We start from the raw sequence: 14,782 nt of genomic DNA on the forward strand, positions 1-14,782 counted from the left end.
ATGCATTTTCTGCATCAGTTGAGATGATGTTTTTTTTCCCTTTGTTCTAGTACTGTGGTGTATTACATTAATTGATTCTCTTAGGTTGAATTAACCTTGCATACCTGGGATAAATCCCACTTGATCATGGTGTATAATTTTTTTTAATGTGCTACCAGATTCAGTTTGCTATTGTTCTGTTGAGAAATTTTGCATCTATGTTCGTAAGGGATATTAGTTGTAATTTTATTTTCTTGTGATATCTTTATCTGGCTTTGGTATTAGAGTGATGTTGGCCTCATAGAATAAGTTGGGGAGTGTTCCCTCCTCTTCAGTTTTTTGGAACAGTTTGGGTAGGATTGGTGTTTATTCTTCTTGGAATGTTTGGTAAAATTCACCTGTGAAGCTATCTGGTCCCAGGCTTTTCTTCTTGGCGGGTTTTTGATGACTGATTCGATCTCTTTACTAGTTATTAATTTATTGAGATTGTCTGTTTCTTCTTGAGTAAGTGTAAGTAGTCTGCATGTTTCTAGGGTTTGTCCATTTGCTCTAGGTTATCTAATTTGTTGGTGTACAGTTGTTCATAGTAACTTCTTATAATTCTTTTTATAGCTGTGGGGTCAGTCCTCCCTTTCATTTCTGATTTTAGTAATTTGGGTCTTCTCTCATTTTTTCTTCATCAGTCTAGCTAAAGGTTTGTCAATTTTATTGATCTTTTCAAAGAACCAACTGTTGGTTTTGTTGATACTCTATCTTTTCTCTGGTTCATTTATTTCACTCGAGTCTTTACTATTTCCTTCCCTCTACTTACCTTGGGTTTAGTTTGCTCTTATTTTTCTAGATTCTCCAATTGTTAGGTCTCTGAGTTGAGATCTTTATTCTCTTTGAATGTAAGCCTTTAGAGCTATACATTTCCCTCTCAACAGTGCCTTTTCTGCATCCCATAAGTTTTTGGTATGTTGTGTATTTGTTTCCATTTGCCTCGTGATATTTCCTAGTTTTTCTTGCAATTTATTCTTTCACCAATTGGCATAGGAGTATGCTGCTTAAAGTCCACATATTTGTGAATCTTCTAGTTCTCCCTGTTAATGATTTCTAGTTTCATTCCACTGTGGTCGGAGAAGATACATTGTATTATTATTATTTTTGAGACTTGTTTTTGATCTAACATAGGGCCTATCCTGGAGAACGATTCATGTGCACTAGAGAAGAATCTGTATTCTTTAGCTATCCGGTGAAGTGTTCTATATATGTCTAATAGGTTTAGTTGATTTACAGTATCCTTCAAGCCTTCTATTTTCTTATTGATCTTCTTTCTAGATGTTCTATCCATTATTGAAAGTAGTGAATTGAAGTCTTCTATTAATGTAGAACCACCTATCTGTCCCTTCAAATCTGTCAATATTTGCTTAATATATTTTGGGGCTCTGCCTTTAGGTGTATATATTTATAATTGTTATATCTTCTTATTGAATTGACCCCTTTACCAGTATATGGTGACCTTCTTTGTCCCTTCTAACAGTTTTTGACTTAAGATCCATTTTATCTGATACTAGTATAGCTACCTCAGCTCTCTTTTGAGAGCTTTTTTTCCCCATCCTTTCACTTTTAACCTACTTATATCTTTGAATTAAGGTGAGTGTCTTATAGACAGCATATAGTTGGATTATGTTTTTTTTTTTTTTATCCTTTCTGCCAATCTCAGCCGTTTGTCTGGAGAATTTAATCCATTAACATTTGAAGTATTAATGATAATTCATGCATTTCTTCTGCCATTTTGCCTTCATAAGTCATGCCTTTTTGTCCCACAATTCTTCCATTAATGTCTACTTTCATATTTATTTGATTTTCTGTATTGTACTATTTTAACTCCCTTCTTTCTTTCTGTGTGTATATTTCACATGTTTTCTTTGTGGTTGTATGGGGCTTAAATTTAACATTCTAAATCTATAACATTCATGTTTGACTTGATACTAACTTAACTTCAATAGTATACATATGCACTATTCCTATATACCTATGGTACCTGCCTTTTTGTTGTACTTGTTACAAATTATTTTTATATGTTATATATCCAAACCCATAGATTTATCATGACTTTTTATGCATTTGCACTTTAGAATCTGTAAGAAGTATAAAGTGGACTTACACGTCCCCCAAAATATGATATATTAGTACTGGCATTTATAATTACCCATATGGTTACTTTTATCAAATGTCATTATTTCTTTATGCTACTTCAATCACTGTCTGGTGTCCTTCCCTCTGAATCTGAAAAACTCTGTTTAGCATTTTCTGTGGGGAAGGTCTAATGGTGACAAACTCCCTCAGCTTTTGCTTATTGGGGCCTATCTTCGTCTCTCCCTTGGTTTTTTTTAATGCAATTTTGTTGAGATATATTATATATTCACATACCGTATAATCATCAAGAAACAGCTACTGGAACACAGCTCTACATTTTCAGGCACTTCCCTCTAGCCTCTCTAATGCACCTTAAACTAAAAAGGGGATATCTATAAGATACATAAGAATAACCTCCAGGATAACCTCTAGACTCTGTTTGAAATCTCTCAGCTATGACACTTTATTTTGTCTCATTTCTCTTTCCCCTTCTCGTCTAGAAGGTTTTCTCAATCCCTTGATGCTGGGTCTCAGCTCATTCTAGGATTTTTCTCAATCCCTTGATGCTGAGTCTCAGCTTATTCTAGGATTTTTGTCCCACATTGCCAGGAAGGTCCACACCCCTGGGAGTCATGTCCCACATAGACAGGGGAAGGGTGATGAGTTTGCCTGTTGTGTTGGCTGGAGAGAGAGGCTACATCTGAGCAACAAAAGAGATTCTCTTGGGGGTGACTCTTAGGCCTAATTTTAAGTAGGCTTGACCTATCCTTTATGGGGTTAAGGTTCATATGAACAAACCCCAAGACTGGGGGCTCAGCCTATAGTTTTGGTTGTCCACACTGCTTGTGAAATATCAAGAATTCAACCTGGGGAAGTTGAATTTTCCCCTGTTCTCCCCATTCCCAGAAGGGCACTTTTCTTAGGCCTAGTTTTTTTTTTATTAATTTATTAATTTTTAAAAAATATAGCAATAAACATTCTTAACATATGATCATTTCGTTCTACACAATAATCAGCAATTCACAATATCATCACATTGTTGTATATTCATCATCATGATCATTTCTTAGAACATTTGCGTCAACTCAGAAAAGAAATAAAAAGAAAAACAGATAAAAAATTCATACATACCATACCTGCTACCCCTCTCTTTCACTGATCATTAGCATTTCAAACTAGTAAATTTATTTTAACATTTATTCCCCCTATTATTTATTTTTATTCTGTATGTTTTACACATCTGTCGATAAGATAGATAAAAGGAACATCAGACACAAGGTTTTCACAATCACACAGTCACATTGTGAAAGCTATATCATTATACAATCATCTTCAAGAAACATGGCTACTGGAACACAGCTCTACATTTTCAGGCAGTTCCCTCCAGCCTCTCCATTACATCTTGACTAACAAAGTGATATCTATTTAATGCGTAAGAATAACCTCCAGAATAACCTCTTGACTCTGTTTGGAATCTCTCAGCCATTGACACTTTATTCTGTCTCATTTCACTTTTCCCCCTTTTGGTTGAGAAGGTTTTCTCAATCCCTTGATGCTGAGTCTCAGCTCATTCAAGGATTTCTGTCCCACATTGCCAGGAAGGTCCACACCCCTGGGAGTCATGTCCCATGTAGACAGGGGGAGGGTGATGAGTTTGCTTGTTGTGTCAGCTAGAGCGAGAGAGAGAGGCCACTCTGGCTTGATGCATAAATATTTATCATTGTTATGTCTTTTTGATGAATTGTTCCTTTTATTAATACATAATGTTCTTCTTTGTCTCTTTTAATTGTTTTACGTTTGAAACCTAATTTATCGTATTTTAGTGTAGCTACCCCCATTCTTTTCTGGTTGTTGTTTTTGCGGAATATCTTTTTCCAGCCTTTCACTTTCGATCTGTTTTTGTCCTTGGGTCTAAATCGAGTCTCTTGTTAACAGCATAAAGATAGGTTCTGTTTTTCAATCCATTCTGCCAGTCTGTTTTGATTGGGGAGTTTAATCTGTTAACATTTAATGTGATTACTGCACAGGTGGTACTCTGTTCTGTCATTTTGTCTTTTGTATTTTATATGTCATATCTTTTATTTCTCTTTTTACCTTTACTAATAGCCTTCATTTCTCTACTCTTCTCCAAACGTCTCTTTCTCTCCTGTCTTTTCCTATCTGCCTGTAGTAGTACTCCCTTTAGTATTTTTTGTAGAGCTAGTCTCTTAGTCACAAATTTTTTCAGTAACAGAATATTTTAAACTCTCTGTGCTGGTTTGAAATGATGTATATACCCTAGAAAAGCCATGTTTTAATCCTAATCCCGTTTTGTAAAGGCAGCTGTTTCTTCTAATTCCTATTCAGTATGTATGTTTGAAACTATAATTAGATCACCCCCCACTGGAGATGTGATTTAATCAAGAGTGGTTGTTAAATTGGATTAGGTGAAGGCGTGTTTCCACCCATTTGGGGTAGGTCTTGATTAGTTTACTGGAATCCTATAAAAGAGAATGATAAAAGAGAAAGCCAGGAGATTTCTGAGAGAGCAGAGAATGACATAGCCATGAGAAACAGAAGGTCAACCAGCCAGCAACCTTTGGAGATGAAGAAGGAAAATGCCTCCTGGGGAGATTCATGAAACAGGAAGCCAGGAGAGAAAGCTAGCAGATGATGCTGTGTTCGCCACATGCCTTTCTGGATGAGCGAGAAACCCTGACCATGTTCACCATGTGCCTTCTCACTTGAGAGAGAAACCCTGAACTTCATTGGCCTTCTTGAACCAAGGTATCTTTCCCTGGATGCCTTAGATTGGACATTTCTATAGACTTGTTTCAATTGGGACATTTTCTCAGCCTTAGAACTGTAAACTAGCAACTTATTAACTTCCCCTTTTTAAAAGCCATTTCATTTATGGTATATTGCATTCCAGCAGCTAGCAAACTAGAACACTCTCTCTCATTTTTGAAGGATAGTTTTGCTGGGTATGTCTTGGTAGGCAGTTTTTCTCTTTCTCACACCACTGCCTTCTCACTTCCATGTTTTCTGCCAAAAATCTGCATATAGTCTTCTTGAGCTTCCCTTTTATGTGATGGATCACTTTTCTCTTGCTGCTTTCAGAATTCTTTCTTTTTCTTTGACATTTGACAATCTGATTAATAGCTGTCTGGAGTAGGTCTATGTGGATCTATTCTGTTTGGTGTACACTGTACTTCTTGGATCTGTAATTTTATGTCTTTCATAAGAGTTGGGGAATTTTCAGTGATTATTTCCTCCATTATTTATTCTGTCCCTTTTCCCATCTCTTCTCTTTCTGGGACACCTATAACACATATATTTGTGCCATTTATTTTGTCATTTAATTCCCTGAGACCCTGCTCATATTTTTCTGTTCTTTTCCCTATGTGTTCTTTTGTGTGTAGGATTTCAGATACTCTGTCTTCTAGTTCACTAATCCTTTCTTCTGCCTCTTCAAATTGGCTGTTGTAAGTTTCCATTATGTTTTTCATCTTTTCTTTTGTGACTTTCATTCCCATAAGTTCTGCCATTTTTTTCAAGCTTTCAAATTCTTCTCTGTTGTTGCACAATTTTTTCTTTATATCCTTTGTCTCTTGCCATATGTTCCCTCAACTAGTTGATTTGATGTTTGACTTGATTTAGCATGTTGTATTGAACATTAATTAGTTGTTTCAACTCCTGCATCTCATCTGAAGTGTTAGCTTGTTCCTTTGGCTTGGCCATATCTTTGTTTTTCCTAGTACGACTCATAATTTTTTGTTGGTTCTTGGCATCTGATTTTGTTGGTGTCTTGGCAGCAGATTGTTAGAGATTCCTGTGAATCTTCCAGGCTCTGTGTTTTAACTATCCTTCCCAGCAGGTGGTGTTTGTCAGCTTGCAACTCTGGTGCAGTGCCTTTAATTCCAAGTTGACCCTGTAGCTGCCAGGGTTGTGTGTGAGGCAGAAGCTGATGTAGAAGGTGGGTTTAGGGCTTAGCCTCTGGGGTCTGAATTATCTGATTGAGGGCCCCTACTTGAGCTGGGCACTGCTCCCCCCTACTTTCTTTTCCTGGGAAAGATCAGCCCTTTAGGGAATTAACTCCTTCACTTGACTTGTTACTTTAACTCTGAGACCTATCTTAACTATGCCCTTGCTTGGATCAGGGCTGACAGTTGAAAATGACTGAGGCTTTCTCTAATGAGTTATTAAGGCTTTTTTTTTTAATTCCTTTTCAGAGCCAGTTCCCAGCCCCCAAGGTTCACTTGTCAAGAGCAGGAGTTGGTACCTGGTTTTATGTGCTTTGAGGTACAGTCCTTCTCCAGTATTCTGAGCTAGGCTGACTCCAGAAGTCTTGTTCTGTTTTTGTTTTTGTTTTTGTTGCCTCCCCCGTGACTCCCTCACCCTTCACCCACCCTCCGCCCCTGCCCCCACAGAGCCCTATCTCCTGTCTGCCAGGAGAAATTTTAGGATTCCTTCCCTGCTTGCTCTCAGTTTATCTGTACTTGGAGCTTGTATTCAGCAGACCACTTTTATTAATTAATACCACAAGCGTAGCTTCACTGCACTGTCTTTCCATGCTCCCAGTGGAGGCCTCTTCTTTTTCACACAGTAAAGTGTTTCCAACTGAGCCTTCCTGCCAGTGAGGGAGGGGCACCAGCCTCCAGCTTTTGAGAGGCTTTACTCACAGTTCTGTGGTAGGATCTCGGCCCTTCCACCCATTCCAGACTGGTGTACGATGTGTCTCTGGTTATGGATGTCCCCCAAGCAGTTTTTCCAGACAGTTCCTGGCTACTTACTAGCTACTGTAGAGGATGAACTAAATTCTACACTTCCCTATGCTGACATCTTGCCTCTCCTCCTCTCCCTTATTTTTGAAAGAAAAGCTTGTAGGTATAAAATTTGTGGTTGTCATTTATCTTTCAGTACTTTTAATATTTTGTCCCCTTGCCTTCTTGCAATCATGGTTTCTGATGAGAAATTGGGACTTAATCTTATTGGGACTCCCTGAATATCAGTGGGGGAGCATTTTTTGCTGGCAGCTATTTTGCAACCATGAGGGGAGCTAGCCTAAAAAATGGAGCCAACACGTGGAACAGGAAAAAGCAGAAAGTACTGAAGAGAAGTAGAGTTGGAGTGCTGATCAAGTCATACCTGAATCCCCCTCTGCCACATAAAGTTATGTGGACCATTAAATTCCCTTTATTGTTGATTCCAGTTTGAATTGCATTGTTTATTTCTTGCAACCAAAAGCATTCCTTCTGTGGTTATTCTGCCTTATTTTTAGTTTTCAGCACTGCACAACTCCAAGTAGCTAGCACTTAGATCACGAGTAAGGAAGAGTGAGCCTTAAACAATTGTATCTAAGCCCCTCCCCAAGGATTGGGTATTTCAATGCAGGCAGAGAACAGAGGAGGAGCAGTAATGGACTGAGAGGCTCCTATTCAATTACGATGATGAGGTGACTATCAGGCATTGATAGGTGTAAGCCTGGGTCTATCCCTGAAGCAGCTGATACAAGGTGGATGAGATTACTTCAGCTGGCTTAGAATAGTCAGGCTCCATATCCAGTTGCCTCAAGGCTGTACACCTGGGAAAGGATAGACTGGATGTTGGGGAGGTATATCAATCAGGATATGTTAGGTTCTGCTGGGTAAAGACAAGCCCAAATCTTATTTTATAGCAACAAAGGTTTATTTCTTGCTCCTACTACAGGTCTACCATGGGTCAGCTTGGAGTACCATACCATGTTTACTTACTCTGGGATACAAACTAATGCAGCTCCCACCATCTCGAGCACTGTATATTGCCATGACAAATGGAAAGAGAATATGGCAAAGCACCTACTAACTCTTTACGTTTAGACCTAGAATTGACATACTTACACTTTATGAGCCAAACCAAATTACCTGCCACTTTCAACTCCAAATTGTAAGGAAGAGCGATCTTTTCATGGGCCTGGGAGGCAAACAAGAAATATTTGATGGCTAACACTAATGTAAACTACCACAGGAGGTCACTGCAATGCCCTATAGAGGGCTTATGGAGGCCACCCTAGCTTTTGTCCACTTTTTGTTGGGAAAAGAACTTCCTGTTTTGATTGCTACCTAAAAAAAAGGTCTCCTTACTGTGCAGAAGTCAGGAACTTAATAATTATTTCCTGTGTCACTATCATATATCTCCCTGGGGTTTTACCAGTGGTATCTCCTCAACACAAAACAATTCCCCCTTTTACCGTCATTGCCTTTTTCTCGTACAGAGGTGGGTTCCTGGCAACTTTCATAGTCTGTGAGCTGGCCATGATTGCTGGGGTCACCTGACTCCAGTTCGGCCATTTAGAGCCTCATCTCTTGAAATTTGATATTGGAACGATTATGGATTTTTAGTTTCTCTCTTTGGGTAATTGGAACTGTAGCATGTACTCGGGAGTGTTTAATCCATATTTCCCATTGTATTACCCAGAAACAGAGAAAACAAGTTTGCAGGGAGAGTCTCATGGGCTCCCCTTGCTCTGCTTTCAACCCATCCAGAAACCTAGTTGGATTCTTGTCTTTGGCCTCTGAAAGTCCTCCTTTCCCCCCACTAAAAAAGTCTTAAGGAAATTACCCTTCTATTTTCCCTAAACTGGCTCAATTGGTTACTGGTGACCTATGTATGTTCTTTGCCTCTGACACAAAAAGGACGCAGGTGTAGTCCACTCCAATAAAATAAAGAATATGTTGTCATTCATCTCAATTGCTATACTTCTGGCGCAGTTTCTTTTCTGCTTATCAGAATTTGACTGAGAGTGACAGAATTATAAAGAGCACCTGGAATCTACTTAACTACTTTTCTTAAATGAAAATAAATTGCCTCCTTGGGGAAACATTATTTGTGACATATCTCCTGACTAAGTTGTGTCTGGAGCCTTTGGATAAAAATCACTGGTATTAACTGCATGTGGGATTTCTGTTTCCTCTGCCTGGAGTCCCTTTCTCAACAGCTCTTCAGCCCCAGCAGTCCCACCTTTAGGAAGCTGTTCCATACCCTCCTATGTACTGTTAATTATGTTTATCTCTGTGCTTCCCAGAGAGGTTGGCATATTCATCTAGTGTTTTCTGCCAGAAGTATTTCTTTACATGTAGATTTCCTCCCAAATTCTGAGTTCCTCAGAGGTTGGGAGAGCTCCTTGTTCATCTCTGTATCTTACAGTGTCTGGCTTGGAAGAGACGGTCAGAAAAGTTTGTTGAATACGTGAAGCTAAATTGGGCAATATAGCTCATATATACACACACACCTTCATTCAATAAGTACTTACTGAGTACCTTGTGTGTGTCAGGCCATGTTCCAGATGCTGCAGCTGAACCACATGGAGTTCCTGCCTGTAGGATGAAGGGATAGACTGTAATGGGAGTTTGTGACTTGACATTTTAGTAAAGTGATCTGGGATCGTCTCTCTGGAAGGTGACTTTTGAATAGAAAAATGAGGGCACATACCTTTCTGATATATAGGAAGAAACAGCAGGTGCACAGATCCTGAGTTAGACGCGAGCATGCTTGTTCTAGAAGCAGGAAAGAGGGAATGGTGTGAGAGGCCAGAGTGGAAGAAGAAACAGTCAAGAGGTAATGAGTAGGAGGGGAGGAAGATCACAGAGGGTCATGGAGTCCCTTGAAAAGATTTTGTTTTTTTTTTAATTCTGAGTGGGATTGGCAGCCATTGGAATATTGACAGTAGGGAGAAATACCTTTTAAATTAGGCTTTAACAAATTCCCTCTGGCTGCTGTGTTAAGAACAGGCTCTATGCGAGCACAGTGCAATGAGGTAGAGCCCATAGGAGGCTATTGATTTAATCCAGGTGAGAAAGGATGCTCAGCTGGCTAGTAGCAGTGAGATGGTGAGGAGAAGTCTGATGTAGAATACATTTTAAAGATGGAGCTGGCATACCTTGCTAATGGATTGCATGTGGGTTATAATAGGAAGAGAGGATGATCTTCTTATTCATTAAGAATGATACCAATGGTTTGGTCTGAGCACAGAAGAATGGAGTTATCATTAACTGAGGTGGGAAAGACTGTGAAAGGGATAAGTTCAGGAGTTTGGCTCTGGACGTGTTAAGTTTGACATATTGCTCAACACTTATGTACAGGTTCATGTTTTGTTTTGTTTTTTTTAGGATCTGTATTTTATAAACAACCTGAGGTTAAAGTCAATAGTGACCATGCACCAGGCACTGTGCAGAATGCTTTATGTGTACTGTCATTTAATCCTCTCAATAATCCTGTTGGCTTAGTTACTAATATTTTCATCGCCCTTTTATGGGCGAGAGATTAAATAACATGTTCAAAGCCACTCAGCTAATAACATGCAGATCTGGGATTCCAATTCGGGTCCGTCAGATTTGCAGAGCTCTTGTTTATCATCTCTCGATTCCAAAGGTGGGACAAGTTTTAGAGTATATTGGCTACAAACTTGGGCTCCATAATAAAATAATTGCCTGGAATTTGTGACAGGGACTCAGAAAAGTGTCCCCACCCACCCACTCTGGGCCGTTACCGGTTGCAGAATAGCAACTGTAAAGAAAGTACAGAATTATTGTACTCGAGGAAGCTGACGGATGTTTGATAGTTTTCAAGTTCTGGGAGATTGAATGTTAAGAAATTGGTCTTTAGAAGTTTTGTTTGTTTTTTAGGAAGAAGTAAGAAGAGATAACAAACTGCTCTGAAGCGTTGGCTAGGATAAAAGAAATACCAGCTCCCAGGCGATGCTTGTTGGGAAACACTGGACTTGGTGGGCTGGCAGGGCGCCTGTCTGCCCTGCCTCCATCCTTTTTAAAGTGTTGACTGGTGTGGCCTTCCTTACGTAGTCCTCTAGAAAGACCAGGATATGGAGTACAAAAGCCGGGAACCTTTTGGGTCCGCAGCATCCGCCCCTACTCCACTCCTCCCCCGCCCCCTGGAGCCTGCAAGTGGTGAAAAGCAGGGCAGGCGCCCGCGCATGCGTCCCGGGCAAGGTTCGCTCCCCACGACGTCAGGGGGCTCGCGCCTGCTGGAAAGCCCCGCCCCGCGGGAGCCAGAGGCGACCTGGGCGGGGGGCCTCGGGCCACGCCCCCAGTCAGGCCGAGCCGGGTCGAGCGGAGCCGAGCGCTTCCGAGCGCGGCCGACTGGAGCCGAGCGGCCCAGAGTCAGTTGGTGCAGCTGCGTCCCCGCCGCTCAGCAGTCTGAGGCTTTGGCGTCACGGCCGCCTCTGCGGGGCCTGCGCCCGCCGCCCGCCCGCCGGGAGGGAGGGAGGGAGGGAGCCCCGGAGCGCGGGAGAGCGGCCCGGCCGCGGGCGCCGCCGCCGCAGCCGCTGCCAGGTGAGCGCCCGGCGCGGCCCGCCGGCCCCATGTCCCGCCGCGACTGTCAGTCCCCCTTGTCTGTGTGTCTCTCTGCCTGTCAGCCCTCTGTGTCTGCGCAAGCTCCTTCCCGCCACGCCTGACCTGGACCCTGCTGGTAGAATCCTCAACCCCCCTCCCGCCCGCTGCCGGGGGTCTTTCTGTCAGGCGCCAGCACCCCCATGCGGAGAGGCTCCACCCCTTCCCCCCGAAGCCCCGCCCTTCGCCCCCATCTGTCACCACTCCCCTCCCCCAGCCCCAGGCTCTGGCGACTTGGGGTCCCGTGGCTTTCGGGGGTCAGCATAGCACCCGCAGGCCCCACAGTTGCGAAAGGAGCCAAAGGGGTGGGGGTAGGGGCGGAGGGGAAATGGGGGTGTCCGCAGATGCCCGCCTGACCGTGTGCAAGTGCGCGTCCGAGTGTGTGCCAGTGTGAGCGCCGCGTGTGTGCCGGTGTGGGCGCCGCGCTCACCCGGGCCTGACAGACGCGGGCGCGGATGCTGAGCGGCTGCGACCCGCCGCCTGGCCGCCCGCGGGCTCGTGGCATCCTCTGGAATGTGGCCGCCCGAGCCCCTGGCGTGAAGGGCGGCAGCTCGCGCCGCGAAGGCGGCAGAACGAGATGGAGCCCCTGGGCTCCGGGACCATCCCGGGACTCTTGCCTGCCCACTTCAGTGCCCGATGACGCGGTCCACTAGGGCCCCTGGTGCCGACTGAGAGGCATGAGCGGAGGTTCGGGCTGGTTAAACCTCCCCAGCTTAGGGTTTTCACACTGAGCAGTGGTGGGACGCGAGTCATTTTGAGTTGTATGGTTTGTATTTCTGAGCAGTGATTGCGCTGGGATTGTGCCCTGTGAGAATCTTATGTGATGGGGGGGAGTGTGAGAGGGAGGTGGTAGGTGGAGGGGGGAAGGCATAGTCTTTTCGATTTTTATTTATGTCATAGGGACACATGGTGTATATTTTATCTAGATATCCTAAACGTTTATTCTGCCACCTCCAAACATCCTCAGTTTTGAAAGGGATTATTAAAAGTAGTTTCCATTTATACACGTTTTTGTATGTTGTTTTCTTGATGTTCTTTATTTGTAGTGACTTAGTACTGCAATATTTCAAAGCTAAGAGAAAAAACGTCGTAAAACAATTGGTATTTTGCTGGATAATTCTCAGCCACGGGGGAAAGAGCCAAAAGCACAGTTCATTAGCTGGAACAATTTATTTGGCTTAATTTATTTCTCAGAGACATACAATGGAAAAATCCAGAAGTAGCAAAGAAGTATCAAAAAGTCTTAGGAAATGAATGAAAAGGGCCTTTCTGTTGCTGCTGGAAAGATGGTATCAAAGTTACTGTAGAGGACAGAGCTACTATGTAATGATAAACATATTAACCAAGTAGGTTTTGTGACCTTGATACATTGAGCAACGCTTGATTTGTTCAGTGGTTCATGACAGGCCAATTTTGCCTGTCAAACGTAGTAATTTTTGGAGAAAATACTCCTCATATTTTTTGTTTTTCCTTCTCATATTTAAATAGGCTCTCAGACTATGGCAGTTTCTTGACATAGTAGAGGTTCTTCTTTAAGATAAAATTTTAAATTACAAAAGTAATTTCATGTTTAATGCAGAAAACTTGAAAAATGAAGAAAAGCATTAGAAAGAAACCGTAGTCCCACAAACCAAAGTAAATCACATTTCAGCATTTTTTTATCCTTTTGTTCCCATTTACGAGTACTTTTTCTTACAAAAAATGCAACCATAGTGTAAAACTTTTTTTTTTAAAAAACTTTTATTATATACTTTTTTTCGCTTTTGAATAGATTATAAGAAATATGTATTGGTTTTAGGAGTAGGATCTTGAGTTCCCTTTGTGATTCTTTTAAAAGATAAGTCAAATCATGTCTGTTCTCTGCTGAGAACTGTTCAGTTCGTGTCTCATCTTAGACCAGGACTTCAGATTCTACTTTACCATGCTACCTCTCCATCCTCACTTCCACCCTTGCCAGATTTTAAAACATTTCTCTTTGCTATGCCTTTAAAATTTAAAGAGTCCTCCAGGCCTTTGTATTTGTTGTTCCCTTTACCTAGAGCTCTAGTTTCTTCATATTATCATGGTATGGCCTCAGTTTCCTTAGGTCTCTGCTCAGATGTCTTCCTGTCAGATCTCTCCTAACCATACTGTACAAGACATCTGTTTTCCCTGTTCTCCATACTTAACCTTATTTTTCTTCATAGCACCACCACTTGGTAAATACTTATTTATTGGTTTATTGTCTGTCTCCCCCACCATTAAGCTGAAAGCATGGGACTTCATTTTTCACTGATATATTCTCAGGGCCCAGGACAGTGCCTAGCACTTAATAGATGCTTAATCAGGATTTGTTGAATGAATGAATGCCTGCACATTATCTATTCATGTGACCTTCCTGATAGCCTCTTAGACTTTTAGATAGCTGTGTCATTAACAGTTCTTCTAAAGATCAAGATATTTCTCTCCTTTCCATATATATGTATTTTTTAATTGCATTCTTAAGTTTCACAGGTGTGAGATATCAGGAACCTTTCCATATTTGAAAAGAAGAGGCCATATGATCTTAAAAAGAATTAGTCTTGAATTAAGTTGAACAATTGAGGGAAGGAACATTTGTGGCCAGTGTTGCTAGTTTTCCTTCTTAGGTAGTTCTCAATTAGAGCTTAGATGTCTTCCTGTCAGATCTCTCCTAACCATACTGTATAAGACATCTGTTTTCCCTGTTCTCCATACTTAACCTTATTTTTCTTCATAGCACCACCACTTGGTAAATACTTATTTATTGGTTTATTGTCTGTCTCCCCCACCATTAAGCTGAAAGCATGGGACTTTATTTTTCACTGATATATTCTCAGGGCCCAGGACAGCGCCTAGCACTTAATAGATGCTTAATCAGGATTAAGATTAGATTTCAATTTGGTAGTTCTCAATTAGAGTATAAGCCTCGAGATCATAGTGGGCTTTTTGTGTCAAGATACCCAGAGATATGGTTATAGCTTTAATGTGTTTTTATTTGGGGAATAGCTGTATATTTATTTATTTTCTTGGCAATTCTATCCTTTTCAACTCACTGTTTATTAGTTTTTAGATGACCTAGCAGGTATACTTAAGGGTTTTTAAAAAATGTTTTAAAATAAATCCTTGACTTTTTGAACATTTTACATTTCTCTTATAGCTCTTAAACTGTCTAAAAGTATCTGTTTAATCTTTCAAGAGGAAATGACATCTGTAGTAGAACATATCATTATATTTTAATTTATAAGGGTAGGGAAAGTTGTGTCTTGGGGCAGATTCTTTACAGGCAAGATATAATGTAAGCTTTTTAAAGACTTGAATTT

At 41.3% G+C, this 14,782-nt stretch overlaps 1 protein-coding gene and 1 long non-coding RNA gene across 7 annotated transcripts in view; one reads left to right on the top strand and one right to left on the bottom strand.

Annotated features, from left to right (window-relative positions):
* LOC143690809 (uncharacterized) overlaps positions 1 to 11,966 on the bottom strand; it is a 35,002-nt gene extending 23,036 nt beyond the window's left edge. The window contains exons 1-5 of one of the 3 annotated variants that reach the window (XR_013179199.1): positions 11,893 to 11,966; positions 9,550 to 9,614; positions 9,371 to 9,434; positions 7,983 to 8,031; positions 6,517 to 7,663 (exon numbers count right to left, since the gene is read on the bottom strand). This is a non-coding gene — a long non-coding RNA (uncharacterized LOC143690809). Of the gene's footprint in view, positions 1 to 6,516; positions 7,664 to 7,982; positions 8,032 to 9,370; positions 9,435 to 9,549; positions 9,615 to 11,819 lie in introns of those variants that run through there. The other 2 variants (XR_013179194.1, XR_013179198.1) reach the window with 2 other exon arrangements.
* Positions 1 to 14,782, top strand: part of ZHX3 (zinc fingers and homeoboxes 3) — a 177,262-nt gene that overhangs the window by 31,516 nt on the left and 130,964 nt on the right. For 2 of the 4 annotated variants that reach the window (XM_077168416.1, XM_077168449.1), the window contains exon 1: positions 11,355 to 11,405. The exons of the other annotated variants lie outside the window; for them this stretch is intronic. The gene's annotated coding sequence lies outside the window, so the exon portion shown is untranslated. Of the gene's footprint in view, positions 1 to 11,354; positions 11,406 to 14,782 lie in introns of those variants that run through there. 4 annotated transcript variants of the gene reach the window in all.

Source organism: Tamandua tetradactyla, chromosome 1 (assembly GCF_023851605.1).
Source record: "Tamandua tetradactyla isolate mTamTet1 chromosome 1, mTamTet1.pri, whole genome shotgun sequence".
NCBI classification, from domain to species: Eukaryota; Metazoa; Chordata; class Mammalia; order Pilosa; family Myrmecophagidae; genus Tamandua; species Tamandua tetradactyla.